This window comes from Antechinus flavipes, chromosome 1, assembly GCF_016432865.1.
Source record: "Antechinus flavipes isolate AdamAnt ecotype Samford, QLD, Australia chromosome 1, AdamAnt_v2, whole genome shotgun sequence".
Taxonomy (NCBI): Eukaryota; Metazoa; Chordata; class Mammalia; order Dasyuromorphia; family Dasyuridae; genus Antechinus; species Antechinus flavipes.
The window spans coordinates 472,528,773-472,547,887 of NC_067398.1; the positions used below are offsets into that span (position 1 = coordinate 472,528,773).

Genomic DNA, 19,115 nt, shown 5'->3' on the forward strand with positions numbered 1-19,115 from the left:
ATGTTTCTCTTATGGACTTATCACTTATTTATTTTGTATATTATTGTTTCCTACTAGATTGCAAGTTGTTTGAGGATAAAGACTATGTATTCTTTATATTGATATTTTTCTTCCAATCTTGAACATAATGCTTATTGAAATGAATCTGTGTTGTTACTATTCAATTTAATCTAATAACAAATAGATATTTACCATGTACTAGGAACTCCACTAAGTATTAAGAGTATACTCCCAAAAAAAAATCCTTGTCAATGAGAAACTTACATTTTAATGAGAGGTAACATACAAATAGAAGACAAGTAAGTATATAGAAGAAGGAAAGCAATTGTAAGAGGTAAATATTAGTAGCTAAGAAGAGTAGGAGAGGCTTTCTAGAATAGATGAGATTTGAGCTAAATTTTCAAGGAAATAAGAGGAAGAGATGAAAGATGATAGCATTTCTTGAAAGAGGAACAATCAGTGCAAAAACATGGTAATAGGAGATAGAGTGTTATGTTTCAGGTACTACAAATGAACCTGTGCTATTGGATCATAAAATGAAAGAAAGTAAAGTATGAAAAGATTAAAAAAATAGGAAGAGACCAGATCATGATGAGCTTTGAATGCCAAACAAAAGAGTTTACTTTGATCTCAGAAATAATAGGGAATCACTGAAGTTCACTGAAGAGTTGCATTGTATGCTCTTATCTATGCTTTAGAAAAATCACCTTAGCAGCTAAATTATTCAAGAAATAATCAGATTCCTTCTTTCTCCTGCAACTTACCGACAACTTACAGATAAAACTAGTAATAGTGTAAATTCTCTTTAAATATAAGAATGTTTTAGCATTTTTTGTCTCCTAAGAATAGCAAACATTTGTAAAAATCAGATTCCCTAAGCCAAATTAAATTTTAAATTGAACTTTAAAGTGCTAGGAGCTATGTCTGCATTTTGGATCCTACTTAAAGCATTATATTAAAATTACAACTTAAACATTGTTCCTTGGAGGGATTGATTATTTTAAAAGAATTCAATCTTTTTTTCTTGAGTTTCCAAATATTCTGTTGAAAATAGAATATTATATGCAATACCAAACTGCTGGTATGAAGTCTGCCTACTCTTTCAAAAAATAGAAAGTTCTTGGCACTGCTTAAAACCCTGTTACTTGTGGCAGTCTATCAGTGGCAAGATCACGTTTCTTGTACAATAGCTATATGTACACCATGAGAGTTTCATGTGATGTTTAGAATATTTTACAATGAACTTGTTTGGGATAGGCACTCCATAGTTAGTGCCATCATAGACTGCCTTGGCTAAGTAATGCCACAACAATCAGAGCTTGAAAAGATGACATGAATTATGCAACCCTTTGCTAAATCAGCTAATCGATTGAAATATTTATTTTGAATGTTTTATTCTATTCTGTAGTGTACAAAGAAGTCACAGAATGTTTGAACTGGCTCTCCAGGATCTTGGAGATTCATTCATTGCAACAACTGTTGTTAAGCAGATACCATGTATGGGGTGCTAAAGGACATAAAAGACTTGAATCAGACAAAGTCTACCCCCCTAAAATTTACAATCTAGTTGAAGGATAATACATGGGAAATTATAAAATGCTAAATAATTATATTACTTGAAGTCAAAGTATTTGGATCATTATAGACCGGAAAGATCAAGAGAGGCTTCATGAAGAAGACAACATTTGAATTAGGTTTTAAAGATTAAAAAAGGAATGCAAAAGGTAAAAGGGAAGAAGTTTAATGTTTGAGGAAAGATGTGAGCAAAGACTAGGTAGTAAAAGAGCCCAGGGTCCATTCTAGAAGGTAGAGTCCTGTTTGAGCTATAAAATGTATGAAGGGGAGCAATATAAGGTAAGCCTAAGCAGATATACTGATAACAGCTTGTGGAGGACTTTGCATGATAATCAAAGATTTGAGCTTTACTTAGGAAGTAATAGGAAGCCAACTTAAATCTTTTTGACTAGAAAAGAGCCCAAGAAAATGTATTCCAGCAGCAATATCAAGGGTGAATTGGAGAAATAAGAGAATGGACAATGGTCTTTTAGGAGGCTGCTATTAATACTCTAATGAGTGGAAATGATAGTCTGTAGAAGGGTGATATTAAAGAGAATAGAGGAAAAGGGAAAGATACAAGAAATCTTTGACAACTAGAATCAAAGGGACTGAATAATTGGAGAGAGAAAAAGAAAGTCAGAGAGACAGAGAAAGACAGAGACACAGAGACAGAAAGAAAGAAAGAGAGACAGAGAGTAAGGGAAGGAAAGAAGGGAGGGAAAAAGAGAGGAAAGGTTAGGAAGGAAGAGACAGAGACACAGAGACAGAAACAGAAAGATAGAGGCAGAGAGACACAGAAACAGATGGAGACAGACAAGGAGAGAGAGGGAGAGGATGGAGGGAACGTGGAGTCAAAGATAAGGTTTAAAGCATAGGAGAATAGGTAGATTGCAGATTTATTTAGAGTAGGAATTAATTATAGAAATCATAGGTCCCAATCTATATATTTTACATATGAAGAAACTGAAGCCCAAAGAATCTAAGTGATATGCCCAGGCCAGATTTAAACCCAGGTATTCTTGCTTCTAATTCCATCACTTTATCACTACATCAAACTACCTTTTAGGCTAGATGGAAATCCTCTAGGCAGAAGTCCCAAAAATTTGAAGATGTGGGAAAAGGGTAGATTTATGGGGAAATGGGGGGGAGAAGAGAATAAGCATTTATATGGTACCTACTATATGCCAGGCATTGGTCTAACTACTTTACAAACATCTTATTTGATCTTCACTATGACTCTTTGAGGTAGGTGATATTATGATCTACATTTTACAGTTGAGGGAATAGGCAAACAGAATTAAATGACTTGTCCAGGATCATATAGTCAGTAAGTATATGAGAACAGATTTCAATTCAGGTCTTCCTAATTCCAAGCCTAACATTCTATCCATTGTACCACCTAGCTGCCTCTCGAAAGATAAGCTCAGTGCAACTCCTTAATTTTACAGATGTGGAAACTGAGTCTCAGTCATTTAAAGTGATAGGTCATGACTTTTATGTCATCTACTCATAGGAATCATAGGATTATTAATCTTTAACAAATAAATCAGAGGTCATTGGGTCTATTCTCCCTATTTTACAGATGAGAAAATTGAAGACTTGAGGGATTAAATAATTTCTCCAAAGCCTTACAGATACTAAATAACAGAGCCAGGATTTGAACTAGATCCAGTGTTGCATAGCTACTTAGTGCCAAGACTAGAAGGTGGTGTTCTTAGCTTATAGTTCATTTTCTTCCCCTTTACATGTTTGCTTCTTTCTAATATATGACATATTTTCAGGACACTTACACTTGAAGCAGAGAGACAAGACTAAAGCACATGAATCAAGAGGGAGAAATATTACATCATGTAATGATGTACTAAATTTTGTGGAACATACCATAACTGCTATGGGATTAAAGCTCATTTAGTGATGTGTTATAACTTGAGAAAGGCCAGAAGCAATAGCATCAAAGCCTAAGCCCCAGCCTGATAGGGTGGAAATCATGCTAAATGTGTTATTAAAGGAACCTGGTTCAAATCAAATATTCTTATCATTTAATACTTTTGTGATCTTGGGGAGGATATTCGGTGAACACTTCAGTTGCCTCATCTTTAAGATGAGAAGATTAAAATAGATGACCTTTCAAAATCCTCCTGCCTTTCAGTTCTAGGTTGCTATGACCTCTGTAATCTCTTCCAGAATGATTCTTTATAATGGCCAGTTTGAAGTGTTCTAGATTGGAATTTACTGCTGGCCCAACCTGAAAACTTGGAGTTTTTCAATAGAAAGAAGAAGAAATCACTTGCCAAAAAAAAGATATTCTAGGAAAAACCCGGAATAAGTCAGTTAATCAACATGCATTTATTAATCACCAAATGAGCACAGCTTCATTCAAACTGAGACCTGGGGAAGACCTTAGCTTAAAAAAGCCAAGCTCTCCCATTGCATCCAAGACCATCTCCAGTCATCCTGATTTATATTTTGCCACTGGACCTAAATGACTCTGGAGGAGAAAATAAGGCAGGTAACCTTGCACTTAAATCCAATTCACTTGTATGTCATGATATCACCTCCCTTTTGTCATGGTCCTCTTTGAGGACAAAGGGCAAACAAAAATTCATCACCTACTACAAGTCAGTTTCTACAACATAAAAGTTGGAAGTAGAGAGAGCAAAAAATCAAGCCAGAGGCTATTGTTTTGAGTTTGAATCTTAGTTCTTAAAGAAGAACCTCACTACTTACCTTAATGCCTGAATGAAATCCAAATAGCTACAGTAATCAAACAAGTTCCATGAGAGAGATAAGATTCAGTCGTATCTTTGTCAAATATGAAGTGCTTATATTTTTGTTGTTGTTCAATTAAGTCCAACTCTTCATGACCCCGTTTAGGGTCCTCTTGGCAAAGATACTGGAATGGTTTCTATTTCTTTCTGCTCATTTTACAGATGAAGAACCTGGGGCAAGCAGGTTACCATTGTCACATAACTAGTAGGTGTCTGAGGTTGGATTTGTATTTATGAAGATGAATCTTCCTGATTGCAAACCCAGGTCTCTATCCACTGCACCACCTGGCTCCCTGAAAAGTTATGACAAAAAGAAAAACAGATGATATACCCCATGAGAGAATTCAGACAAAGGGATAGTGAAGTATGAGCATGACTAGTCTGTGGAATAAGACCCAATTTATAGGATCATAGATTTAGTCTGAAAAGGAAACTTAGGGGATATCAAGTCCAACTCCTCATTTTTTTAGAGAAGGTAACTGAAGCACAGAAAAGTAATATGATGTGCTTTCTGCAAGCTAGCCTAAGTGACAGGATTTAAACTCAGATCTTCTATCTTCAAATCCAGCATTTTCTACTTTATCAGATTGCCTCCAAGAGAGCTTACATTTGATAATTGAAAAATAAGCAGTATCAATCTACAGGGTGTCCCCAAAATCTAAATTTAAAATTTAGCATTAAGATTTTTGGAAATAACTTGTGTTTGTTCCCAACATTTTTCTTTTTAATTTAGTGGGTTTTTTTTTTTTACTCATTTCTTAATGATGCCTAATCTTCCATTTTTGTCTTTAAAAAAAAGCATTTGTTACCTAATAGTTTATTTCCTGAAGGAAAGTATTTATCATTTTTTTCTCTAGGCAATCAAAAAATAGTTATTAAGTATCTGCCATATACAAGACATTGTGCAAAGTGCTAGGGAGTCAAAGAGAGTCCAAAGATAGTCTCTATACTTAATGAGTTCATAGTTTACTGAGGTTCCATAAACCTGACACTTGTTATCATCATCAAAATATATCAAGTTCCAGCTTTGTATCTTAATTGTATTAGAATTGTCATTTCTAGAACTATGTAGCATTTTTTTGGTGCTTAGTAAACTGTTCAATGATGTCAAACTGAAATAGAAATGAGATCCTTGAAGACTGTACAAAAAAACCACAAAATACCATCATTGATGTTGTACTATATTTTATTAACCATTTACCAATTAATTTTTAATCTGGCTCTAGGCAGCACTAGGAATTTTGGTTTTTAGGTTTTTTAATTTGTTTTGGGTTTCGCTAGTTGGAGCCCCCTGACTGTGAGTGTTATACCTCTGTAAAGATCACTAAAATTCCTCCCACATGCTTTGAATCTTTTCTGTTTCATGCCTTGGATATTTTAATATTCATTATCATCTTTCAAACTGTGTGCATGCTATCTGTTACTTGGTACAGAGTTTCAAGTACATTACCTCCAAAGTTATGTTAAAAAAAAAAAGTATTAATGATTTGAAGAAAAAAGAGAAAGTTTAGTTTATTTAGCAGTGGTATTTCATTTATATTTAAGTTGAAAACTCATCTTTTTAAAAAATCCTATTACTTCAAGTCACTTAAAGTTTTAATTTGTCTTCTGCATTTTCCTCCAATTTATTTTACACTAAAGTTAAAGTTTCCTAGTGTAATCCGTATTTTCCACATTACATCACAGTTATTCATCTCATTTTAGTTTACCTAGAGTATTTTTTCCTCCTTGGTGTTTGCAACACATCCTGTTATATTATCACTTATCAATTCTTAGAATGCCATTCATTCACTCTGCAGGTTTTTAAAATATTAAATCATGATAGTTTAATATATACCTCTTTGTAGTATAGATCACAGATATATATAATAGTAATATCATCAATTGTGGAGTTTCATACTGTTTTTCATTCATTCAAGGCAAACTAATAGAACTGATGAAAATATATTATCACCTCTTTGCTAAGAATCAAATATGAGAAAAAAGTAATATATCTATACATATATACTGCATCTATTAATTTTAATGTATTCTAAATAAAACATTTTCATTTAGTTTTTCTCATATTTCAGGCTATATTTCCTGGATTCTTTTTCCTCTACGCATTTGAACATTTTATTTCTCAGTAGTCTACTGAATTTTACTGAAATCTATATCATGTAACTAGAATCTTCATCATACTTCAAACTTCCCACCTAATAGTGAGTCAGTTAGTAATTGGGGGACTATTTGCCTGACCATTTTGTTCCCCTCTAGTTTGACTTCATGATTTCATAAGCTTTTTTAAAAAAAATTCTCTTTTGTACAAATTAAAAATTGATATTTTCAAAGTTGTTCTTTTGAAATGTCTTTGAGGCATTTTCTCTTAGTGTATGCTTTGTTTATTCATTCAAAAATTTTATTCAGTACCTTCTATATACTTTATGTGTCTACTACACTGTTTGTTTTTCAAAAACAAAAATGAAACGTCCCAATACCTTCCATTGTAAGGGGATGGGGAGGACATTAGTCATTGGGAGAAACAAAATAATCTTGTCTACAAAGTAATACTTAAGGTGACCACTGAATAAAGCTTAGGATTCTATAAAGTGATATAAAATAAAGATGAGAGAGTCCAATCCAGATGCAGGAAATAGTTGTGTCAAAGCACAGAGGTGAGAGATGGAATGTGGTGTAAAGAGAACAGTTAGTAGGCCAATGTGGCTAGAAGATAGAATTCAAAATGGGAAATAATGTGCAGTAAACCTGGAATAGGAGATCAGAACCATTCTGGGTTTTAAATGCCCAGGGAAATTTATTTCTTATCCCAGAGTCGAGAGAACTCCTGGAGTTTCTTGAGTAAAAGAAGCACATTGTCAGACCTGTGCTGTGTGGGAAAGACTAGACGCAAAGAGACCAATAGGGAGGCTATTGCAATAACTTAAGTGTAAGGTGAAGATCTTACCAAGTGTAAAGAGAAAGAAGGGGATTGAAAGTGAGAGACATTGTGGAACTAGACTTAACAGGACATGAATACTGATTGGCTATGAGGCTGGGGGTGAAGGAGCAATGAAAATAGAGGGTGATTCTGAGGCTGTGAATATCCTGGGTGATAAGAATGCCCTCAACAATTACATGGAAGTTAGGAAGAAGGGAAGGTTTAGGGAAAAGGAGAATGTGATGCCTTTCTTCTGCCAGTATAGTGAATAACTCATTTATTTTTATATTGTACAAAAAAGTATTTGTAATAGTATTAAGAAAAGCTATCCCACTATCATATAACATTAAAATAGCCATGTTCCCTACAAAATATGATAGTAGTTATATATGCAAATGAACAATGTATGACTTCCATTATATATGACCTCACATCATTAATTAAATCACTCAATCAACAAGTGTTTATTAAGTTCCTATTCTGTTGCATGTGAAAGGCAATATATATTGTTTAGGGGTTAAAGAGTCTGCCTTCTTACTAGGAGGAACTGGGTTCAAATTCTGCCTCAGATATATACCAGCTGTGCAACTTTTAATTCATTTAAACGTTCTATATTCTTCCAAGCAATTCTATAATACAATAAGTTGCAGCAAAGGTACTGGTCTATACTGGCAGGAATTCCCTACACCATTGAAAGTACCAATCCAATCTCCTATATCAAGTACTGTCTTAGTCTTTGGGAATATAAAAACAAAAGAGTGCCTTATCTTTAAAAACTATTTCGGGAAACAATACACACATACATAAATGATAGAGTAGTAGTAATAATAGTTGAGAATAATTAAGAAAAGCTTCATATAGGAAGTAGCATTTGAGCTAAGCTTTGAAAAGAGTTATGGATTCTAAGAATCAGTAGTAAAGATCGAGGGCATTCTAGGCAACAGGGAGAGCCTGTATAAAGACACAGAAATGGAAAGTGGAATGTGATATGTTTCACAGTCAGTGAGCCAATTTGGCTAGAATATAGAGAATAGAAAGGAAAATAAAGTATAATAAATTTTTGGTCACTTCTATATTCAGTTCTCCTAATCAAATCCTTATTTAGATCATGCTATTACTGATGTCCAGTATTTTGGAGGCCTTGTCTCCAATTGTTTACAGGCACCTATCATTATCACTTATCCTGAAGCCTTAGAATTATCATGGTGTCTTGCTTCCATGTTCTTCATCTCTGAGATGAATCTCAGTTTCTGAAAGCTTGATGGGACCTCACTGAATATTTTGTCTGAAGGCATCATAATATTATGGAAAGAGCACTGGATTTGAAAACAAGAGGAACTGGGTTGAAATCAGAGCACCATTGAACAAGTCCCTTAACATCTTTGTAATCAGTATCCTCATCTACAAAATGAAAGGGTTGGGACAGGATCCCAAAGATGCCTTCTAGATCTATGTCTTTGCACTCATTGCACTTTTCTTGGAGTTCTCTAATGCAATTTGGTTATATTATAGTTCTTTGTATATGTCATATTCCCTTACAAGACAGGAAGCTCTGAAGGCAAGTGTCAAGTCCTATTTCACTTTTCATTATCATTGTCCTTTCAGATAACTATACTTAGCATTCTCATATTGAACCAGATCCTCCCAGTATTCCTCAGGGGTAACCCCTTGATAAGTTGTTGCTTCTGTGCACCTGTTTGTATGAAATGCATATGATCTCCAACATGCCTAATGATAAATTCAAGAATAGTAAAGAACTTGATGTTAACCTAATATGTTGAGGATTTCCCATCCCTTTCTGAAACAACTCATAGCAGAGGTCTAGTTTTGTGGCCATGGCCACATGCCCCTTTTACTTACAAAAAAGTCTCACCAAAACCTCTGCACATATTTCTAAAGTAATAATAAGAGCTTGCAATGACATAGAGCTTTAACGTTTAAAAAGGGCTTTACATATAGAGATTGTTTGTCCTTCTATTTTTGGAGAGGACCATGACATCAAAGAAGTGATGCCATGACATGTAGGTGAATAGGATATACAGGAGGGAGGGTTGTGCAAGTCACTTGCCTCACTTTCCCCTCCAAAGCCATCTGGGTCCAGTGTCCAAATATAGATCAAGACAACTGGAGATGACCCTAGATACAATGGGAAACCTTGGCCCTTAAGCTAAGGTCCTCAATAGTCTCAGTTTGACTGAGGCCGCACCTATCAGTGATTAAAGCTAGATAGCAATTGAAGCAAAGAATTTCCTCTTTTCACCTATTTATCTCAGTTGATCTTCACAACAATGCTTGGAAGGAGATGCAGTTATTATCACCATGTAAGAGATGTAGAAACTGAGGCTGAGAGCTTGCCCAGGGCCACACAGACAGGAAGTAATAGAGGTTTGATTGGAACATTTGGACCCAGGTCTTTCTTAATTAGTGTCAGAACTCTCATCATTACATTAGAGATGTCAAACTGAAAAAGAAAAGGGTGGGGAGACCACTAAACCATACATAAGAATCACCATAAGGCCACACATTGACTTAGTTTTAAAATGTAATATTAACTATGTCATCTCTTATTTATATTGATTTTGTTAAATATTTCCCAATTCCATTTTAATGTGGTTCAGTCCACTCTCAGGAGTGCTGCAGCCCCAAGGGTTCTGTGTTTCACACCATTACATTATGCCATGTTGCTTCTCACACAATATGCTCTCAAAAGTGATTATTTTAAGATATTGTCTTTCCCATAATCATTTGATATGATCTATTCCCAAAGATAGCAACAGTAGATAAGAACTTTCTATATTTTACTGTGCAATGAAAATGACACAGTAAAACATTCTTTTCAAAGGAACTCAGTGGTTTGCTGTGGCTGATAGAATTTTTGAATTTTTTAGAAAATCTTTGTTGCTTGACATTTGTTTGATCTTCATAATGTATGTTTAATTAATTCACTCACTTTGCTTTGTGTTTTCAGAAAGTTTAATTTTTTTGTAAGGCCCATTGTTTTGCATTTTGTATTCTCATATCAAATAATAGTGCATATAATGAAGCAGCGGGTGATAGCTATTACTTTGCTAGCTTAAATGGCTTTTTCTGAGAATTGGATGAAGTCCAATAAGATATATAGAGAATGCTCAGAGCATACTTCAGTTAAAGGCCGGACCAGCCACCTTTTTTAACAGAGAGCTTTATGAAAGAATCACTAACGTGAGAAGAGCAAACAAATAGCAAACTGCTCTTGGATGTTCAATTCCTGCTCCTTTTCCCAGGTCTGTATGATTGTAGCCTTTGGGGGGCATGAGTACCTTACATTATCTGGAGATGAAATCTCCCAACTAATAAAGGGAATATTGTGTCAAATTGATCATTATTTTTCTCAGAAGACAATTGAAGGTGATTGGAATAGGTACCTTCAGGTTCCTTAGGCTTCAAAGGCACAGCTGGAAAGAGTACATAACTTTGACCTTACCGATAGAGAAAAGAATGTATAGATGTGTATGAGTTTTGGATTTTAGAACTTCATAATTGAAATCAAAGGCTCACTAATATGCACAGTGAAATCCAAATCATTTTTAAAATAAAAAAAACTTAAGTCCCTCTAAAAATACTCTCAACAACTATCTGAATATTTGGGTGAAACTATTTCTAGCTGAGTCAAAAGTCACTTTAAATATATAGCTGGAGCTTGGTTTTCTATGTTTTACTTCCAACAGTTCTAACTCCAAATTTGATTCTTTCTGATCCAGTGTTTTGTGGAAATTATTTCACTAGCAGTGAAATCTGCAAACTTTTAATCACTCCTAATAGGGTCATACTTAAGACTGTCAGTTAAAATAAAGTTGTCTTCATTTTGAGTTCTGAAGATTTTCAAGCATTTGCAGGGGATTACTGTGACCTTAGAAGAACTGACATACTCACTTCTGAATACTCAGAAAATATTCTTTCTTGTGGAAATGAAAGGAATTAAAAAAAAATTTTCACCAGTATATAAACAGGACTGTAGCTACTATGTTTGTCCACAGCTCGAGCTACAGATGAACACAGTGTAGCTGTGTGATGACAGGAACAGCTGACTCATTAGTAGAGAGCAGTGAAAGGTAATTAACCCTGGGAAAAGTACAGCTGCCATGCGAGCTGTTCCTTTCTGTAAGATCTGATTAGAAATTAGTGTTAAACCACTGATTCTTTAAAAAAAAAAAAACCGTCATAGATAATTCACTTTCACTCTCAGGTGTGTTCACAAAAAAAAGAGGTTCTCAAATATACTTGCAGCACAAAGAAACTTCAATGTAAAAGACATATTTGAATAACAGTACACACCTGTTTTCCTTGCTATGGGAAGGCTTTTTTATGAATATATTATACCTGAATATAGGACCTTTCCCAAACTCAATGTTACTCTCTGTTGTATAAATTCCTTGAAATAACTGTGTATCAATCATGTGTTTTTCATGTACAGAAAATAAGTTGTTGATCATCACTATTTGATTAACTTTTTCTTTTCTTTTCTTTCCCTTTTTGCTTTGGCAAAGTTTCTCATCCACAGCAATGCAGACTTAAAAGTTCAAATCTCCTATGTTCAAAGAAAGGTAAGTAAAGTCTGTTTAAAAGGAAAAAGTATCCTAACTTTGGATATAATCCCCAGTTATCCTTTCTTCTTAAGAATGTGAAGGTTTTGAGCACATAACCATGTACTTGAGCACAATATCTTTGAGGCATTGTGTTTAAATAACATTAATGACTTTAAAAAAACCCACAAAACATAAAACTTGCCACAACCAGATGGGAATAAGAGTAGAGAGGAAAAAGGGAGTAAGAATAGAGATAAAAACTGGATGTATAATTTTATACCCAATAAAATTGATTTCTTATGCATAGGCAATTTTTCAGCATTGACAGTTACAAATCCTTTTGTTCCAACTTTTTCCTTCCTTCCCCCAGATGGCAGGTTGACCAATACATGTTAAATATGTTAAAGTATAAGTTAAATACAATAAATGTATACATGTTCAAATAGTTATTTTGCTGTATAAAAAGAGTCAGACTTTGAAATAGTGTACATAAAATTGATTTCTTTGAGAAAGTCTACTACCCCTCTTATGGAATGTAAATAAAAAGGGTTTTGGATTTGTTTTTTAATAATTTAAGACTAAGAAATTTTTTTCTGAGATACTTCTAATATAATATTGAAAAATATTAATGTAGTGCTAAGATAACCTATAATCAGTTTGAAGATCTTTGACTTATTTTAGTCTTCTCCACACATAAAGCTAAAAAGTTTTCCACATAAAAATTTTGCAAATGAAATGTCTTTTATATTTGAATTATTATTGACCTATATTTAAACTGACTCAAGTAGATGGGGAAAGCACAGGATTCTGACAAAAAAATACTATTCTTCCTGAGATAAAATTATACACTCTAAATCCAGTTTCTTAATTTATGCTACATCATTTTATCAAATGAAACATCAAATGCCAGTCTACCTTCCAGATAATGACAATTGGAGAAGTGATTGTTTGGGGAAAACATCAACTTACTATTTCTTTAATTTTAAAAGGAAGCTATAAATGACCTAGAAAATATATTCTATCAAGTTATAAATACTTAAAATGAGCTTCAAATGACTAAAAGTTTACTCACAATTAAACTACAGATACATATCCTATTTTTTTCTGTAATAAATTTGAAAAATAAGATGATACTTTTTTAGAGATGCTGCATGGCAAAGTGAATTAAGAGTTGTTTATGGAGTTAGGAATATTTAGGTTCAAATCTGTCTCTCACATATATAGTGGTTGAGTGACTAAATAAGTCAGTCAGTTCTTTGTGCCCCAAACCTCTAACCTCTAAAACTATAAGGAAGGTAAAACCTGCATCAATAAAAGAAAGTTTCTCATCAGTAGTTCCTGAAATAAGAGGTCTAGGAGGCAAAAGAGATACATATTACTTTTGACTTTAACTCCTCCAAATATTAAAACTTTTACTTTTCTTTATATTTAAGAAGTGAAATTATGGAGGGGCAAGGAGGGAATATGTTAGAAGGTGAACAGAATCTACTCTGGTTTTTAAGTTGAAGAAGGTCTATATCTTAATCAAAGAATGATATAATTATCAAAGATAAATGTTTAGAACTTGGAATATCAGATGAAAGGAAAAAAAAATCTACCCCTGTTCCCCTTCCTCATAATTGTTCTCTCTTTTAACTAAAGGAATGTACTTTTCCACTAACACAAAATTGTTTTATTCTCTCAATTTCTGGATCTTTGCTGTTTTCCTGTGAACTAGCTGTCTATCTGAGCTTTGTATCATACACCAATGTATTAAGTATGCTATCTATGCCTTTCTCCAAGTCATTAATAAAAATGTTCAACAGTTCAAGGTCAAATACAGATCCTTAAGGCACTCCACTGGAGACTTTCTTCCAATGAATCATTAATTAATCTATTCTTTGGGTTTAGTAAATCAATCACTGCTGAATTCCACTAAACTGTATTGTCACCTACTCTTCATTGCCCCATCTTATCAACAAGAATACAATAAGAAACAGTGTCCAAAGACAAATCTAGGTAAACTTTATCTAGAACATAAACAAAATTAGCCATTTTAACAATTTCACAAAAAATGGGAATAACTATGGAAGGTATTTCTATCAAATCAATCAAATTTTAACAAGTTTTTATCAAGTGATAACTATGTGCCAAAAATCAAGGGGTTTATACTTTCCTTGGGGGGAAAAAAGAGGTACAGAGATAGGTAAAAATAAAATATATAAGAAAGTAATCCTTTAGAAATAATTGTTGGATGATCTTTGAATGATCTCACTCTCAGGACACTTTAAAATATTATGGACTTCTATTGTAAATCAAGCCAATAAAGACTTGATTACATTATAAACTATATGCAAGGCATATTTTATTTTAGTATTTTTAAAATTCATTTTGGTAGTCTTATTTGGATTTCTTGGACATATGGACAATTGAGAAGTATTATTTTCTTCACTATCTAATGAAAATAATTATTTTGTATTTTAAAATAAGATTTCAATTTTTGCCAATTTATTAATTAGCAAATTAATTTACTAATTTGACTCATTATTTTCAGAATCTTTCTAATGATGTAAAATTTATTTTTTAAAACAGTAAAGAAATAAAGAATAAAAATGACAGAGAAAGAGAGAGAGAGAAATAGAGAAGAGAAAGGGAGAATTAGTTAGTAATTAATTAGTTGCTAGGTGTGCCACAAGAACCCAAGGCAGATCTGCCAGGAACCCAATGTTGTTTTGTTTAGCAGTAGAGTTTCTTTTTATCATATTTTTTTTGGTAAATAGAGGTAGATTTCATATTATGCTCAAAATAGTCATTTTAAATTCTCAATACCCTATTGATCATGGCCCATGTTTCTTTTATTTTAATGGTTAATATGTCTCATGAAGAGGAAATTAATTATCTATAAAATAAGAGCAAATACATCTATTCATATGTTATTTATGTATATGTGTGTATATAAAAATTATATCCACATGTATCACCTATATAGAATTAGATTATATATAGCATATCTTATATACTGGGAAGGATAGTTAGATTTATACAGGTAAAAATGAAGACCATCCAAAGATATTATGCATATGCTTTTCCTTCAGTACTCCAAAGTAGCATAAAAAAAAAGATTGAGCTTTTAAAAAATCAACAAGTGCTTTGAACTTTCTTAAAAATAACTTGACATGGTAAAGCCATTTGGTGTAATTTTACTTGAAATAACATAATAGTTGTAACACAAGCCTTGAATTTAAGTGGTTGGTTTAATGAAACAGAGTTTCCATAGTTAACATAGAAGAGAAGATAACTTTTATTTCTTTGGAAACCAGGAAGGAGCTTAATAGAAGAAAGATTCAGTAAATAATAGGATTTCTTACCTGACTGACTTAAAAAATGAAAACTTCTTGATATAACAGGATGTTCATGTTTTTTAGAAATAAAATCTACACCAACATGTTAAGAAGCATAATGAGGTGTCCTTTTCTTTGGACATTTCCACCATGTTTTGAGTCTGAGAGGAAACTGCTTTAAGACAACACATACATAAGATAGAATCTGCTTATAGCATTTTATTAATAAACCATGTCATATCTAAGTTGTTTAAAAAATAGCATACTAACAGCAATAATAGATTGCTACACATAAGAACTCATGCAATCTTGGGTCTAACTTTATTATTCATTATAAACATTCTCATTTTAAAGGCCTGATGGGAGAGAAATGGGAATCTATCATAGTGAAGATGTCTTCTAGTGCCAGCTTCATTGTTTTCCAGTTTAGCATTGAGATGTGCTCTCACTGAAGTGTTAATGGAGGTCAGTGTTGCTGCTCTCCTTTGCTGTGTCTAACCAAACGAGTTCTTACACAGTTGACTGTTGAGAAACCAAATGATGTACTTTCCAGTATATCACCTTCAGCTCGTGAGCCTTTAAAGCCTCAGTGATTAACAGGACTTTTACAAAGTTTCTATGTAGTTACAAGGACAGCTTCAATCTTCTGTCATTTTTTTGCATTAGCTATGATTATGCTTTTACCACAAAAATGCATTTGTTTTAAAGGTAACAATACAGACTGGGAGAATAGCTTATGTTTCATCTATATTTATCAGCACTCACTGTACATTTGTGTCTTCATTACCAGGAAATATTAAGGGACATTGTGCCATCTATTCCTGTTTACAGTTTATTATGCAGAGATAGGAAACACTTAGCATGTAAAATGAATGTAGAAATTATTCCTGGATAGAAACACGGACATTTCCCACTCGTTGGCTCTTTCTCCTCCATCACCGGATCAGAGTGTAATTGTCAGTAATCAGGCCTGCTTGCTGCTGATAAAACCACTCTGAATGCTAGCAGCCTTCTTTGTGTGATGACTCAATTATTCCAGAAGTGCCTCATCAAATCTGCCCCATCAGCTGGGCTAATAAATAAGGAGAAGAAACTGGCCCCCCAAAGCAAATTATAAATCCATTTGCATTAACCATTTCGCTGGTCCATGATCTAGGCAGAAATAAGCATGGCAGATTGTGTTAAGCTTATTTGAATATGTTTATAATGTTTACAGCATGCAACCTTTTTTTTTTTTTGCACAAGGTGTTGGAATTATCAGTCATGAATAGCATCTAAATGCAGTTATGTTAATTACAGAAAGGCCTTAGGCTTCTTTGAGGGATATTTTGTTGCTTAAATCAGGTGAAAGTTAAACCCTTCTGCTTGGAGAAATATGATCCTGCACATGTTATTAGAATTGCTTCAGAGTTTAAGGGGAGAAGGCCAGTGTTGTGTTTTTACAGGTATAAGGACAAATACTGATATTATGATGCCTACTAGCGGAGGCACAATTACTCTCTATCTATGACAATGGAAAATTGAAGTTATTTTGTTATGTGTGTGACCTCAGTGATATGAAAATCAAAGAATATAAGCTTCAGGAGGAGAGCTTTACTTTGTTTTCCTGTTGCTCCTTTTGTACTCAAAATTCCTAGAAATATTACATACAGTTACAATAGGAAAAGGTGACCAGGCCATTGCTTAAGTATGGATTTGATGAATTTGGCCATTCATTGCAAATATTTTTGTTTTCCTTTGAAAAATGATAAAGTGTACCTAATAAAGGAACTCATTTTGTTTGTATTTCTTGAATTACACTTAATAATTCAGGAAAATAGAATGGGAAAATAAGGAAGGAAAGAAGGAATGAAGGAATGAAAATAAGAAGGGAAAGGAAATAAGAAGAGAGGAAGTGAGAAAGGGAGGAGGAAAGGAAGAAGGAAGGGAGGGGGAAGAGAAGATGGAAAGAAGGAAGGAGGGAGGAAATGAAAGGAAAGAAGGAAGGAACTAGGAAAGGAAGGAAGGGAAAATGGAAGGAAGGAAGAAGAAGGAAGGAAGAGGAAGGAAGAAAGAAGAAGGAGGGAGAGAGAGAGGAGTGGAAGAAAAGAAGGTAGTAGGGAGGGAGGGAGGGGAAGGAAGGAAGAAAGAATGAAGAAAGGAAGGAAGGAAGAAAGAAAGGAAAAAAGGAAGGAAGGAAGGAAGGAAGGAAGGAAGGAAGGAAGGAAGGAAGGAAGGAGGAAGGAAGGAAGGAAGGAAGGAAGGAAGGAGGAAGGAAGAAGGAAGGAAGGAAGGAGGAAGGAAGGAAGGAAGGAAGGAAGGAAGGAAGGAAGGAAGGAAGGAAGGAGGAAGGAAGGAAGGAAGGAAGGAAGGAAGGAAGGAAGGAAGGAAGGAAGGAAGGAAGGAAGGAAGGAAGGAAGGAAGGAAGGAAGGAAGAGGAAGGAAGGAAGGAAGGAAGGAAGGAAGGAAGGAAGGAAGGAAGGAAGGAAGGAAGGAAGGAAGCAAAGAAGGAAGGAAGGAAAGAAGGGAGAGGAGGGAAAGAATGGAGGGAAGGAAAGAATGGAGGGAAGGAAGAAAAGGAGAGGAAAGGAGAAAGAGGAGGAAAGGATAGAGAAAGAAAGGAAGGAAGGAGGAAGAAAGGAAGAAAGAGAGGAAGAAGGAAAGAAGGGAGACAAAGTCAGGGAGGCAAAAGAGAGGAAGGGAGGGAAGGTCAGAATGGTTTTGTTGAATGTTTAATAATTTTTAAATATGAAATGGGCTTTCCATAAAAGCAAATTATGCTATTGTCCCACCATAAGGTCATACATTTTCAATTACTCAAAGTAATTACTAAACCATTCACACTTTGCCACTCAGTCCCCCATGATCAACAAAACTAGCTGAAGTTCAGTGATGAGGGGTAAAGTTTTGTTATATGAAACAGTTTTCCTGAGAGTGAATGTCACCCAAAGCTTGGTTTTAATATTATGGTCTAGCTAACCAAATAAGCTAAGTGGTTCAAATTAATATAAAGTAGTTTAAAAAAAGACATATTTTGAAAGTAACTGTTATACATATATATTCTCTGATAAGTTTTAACCTTCATATTTAAAGAAAGGAATTTCTATGACATGGAAACCTGTCATCTATCTCATTGTATGGTCCTTGTAGGAATCAGTGAAAAAGATTTCATTTGACACAATTTTTGTGAAGCAGTAGCAAAATTTTAGAATCAGATCAAGTTAAAGAAATAAAATAGTTCATTCAGTCAGCTGATTAACTTAACCAAAATTTGAATGGCCTCAGACTTAAATGATTAGTTTGTTTAAAATCAAAGAGAAAAGTCTCCCTTCTATAAATGATGATATAACCATATTATCCTACAGATGGAAAACATAAAATAAATGATTATAAATGCATTCCTTTTACTCACAATCTATTTTATTAACAATTCCTGAATGAAGAGAAATGAATTAAATAAATTATTTAATTTACACAAATAATTTCTTCATTGATGTTGACTTAATATATATACTTGTTGGTTTTATAGTTAGAATGGTTTTGTAACCCTTAGAGGAATTTGATCCCAAAAGATAAAGATACCATATAATCATACAGAAATTAGGGAAAATGAACTTTTGGGGGCTTATTCAAAGTTCTGGAACTTTATCAATTCTCCTATTAATCTTTCCCGTCCTATCTAAACTAGGAAAGCCTGAATATATTGGCATATATGCCTGCAAAATCATATAATCAATACAGTTGAAAGAGACTTCAAAGGTCATTTGGCCAATGCAAATGAAGGACATGGGTCATAGATAAGAGAACTAGAATCCATTTAGTCAAATACTCCTGATATTATTGATCAGGGCCTGAGGACCAGAGATATTAAGGACCCAAAATCATACAGTAAATATAAGAACCAGGATTTGAACAAAGATCTTTTGACTCTAAATTCATCCCTTTTCCCCCTTACCATGCTGCTCCTCCTGTGTCTTCTACCTACATTCCTTACTTACAATTGCACTGT

The 19,115-nt window shown here is 33.9% G+C and overlaps 1 protein-coding gene across 1 annotated transcript in view; it reads left to right on the forward strand.

Moving 5' to 3' along the window:
- The first annotated feature begins 11,770 nt into the window (after positions 1-11,770).
- Positions 11,771-19,115, forward strand: part of ST18 (ST18 C2H2C-type zinc finger transcription factor) — a 140,852-nt gene continuing 133,507 nt past the window's right edge. Inside the window, exon 1 of the mRNA XM_051970209.1 lies at positions 11,771-11,825. The gene's annotated coding sequence lies outside the window, so the exon portion shown is untranslated. The remainder of the gene's footprint in view (positions 11,826-19,115) is intronic.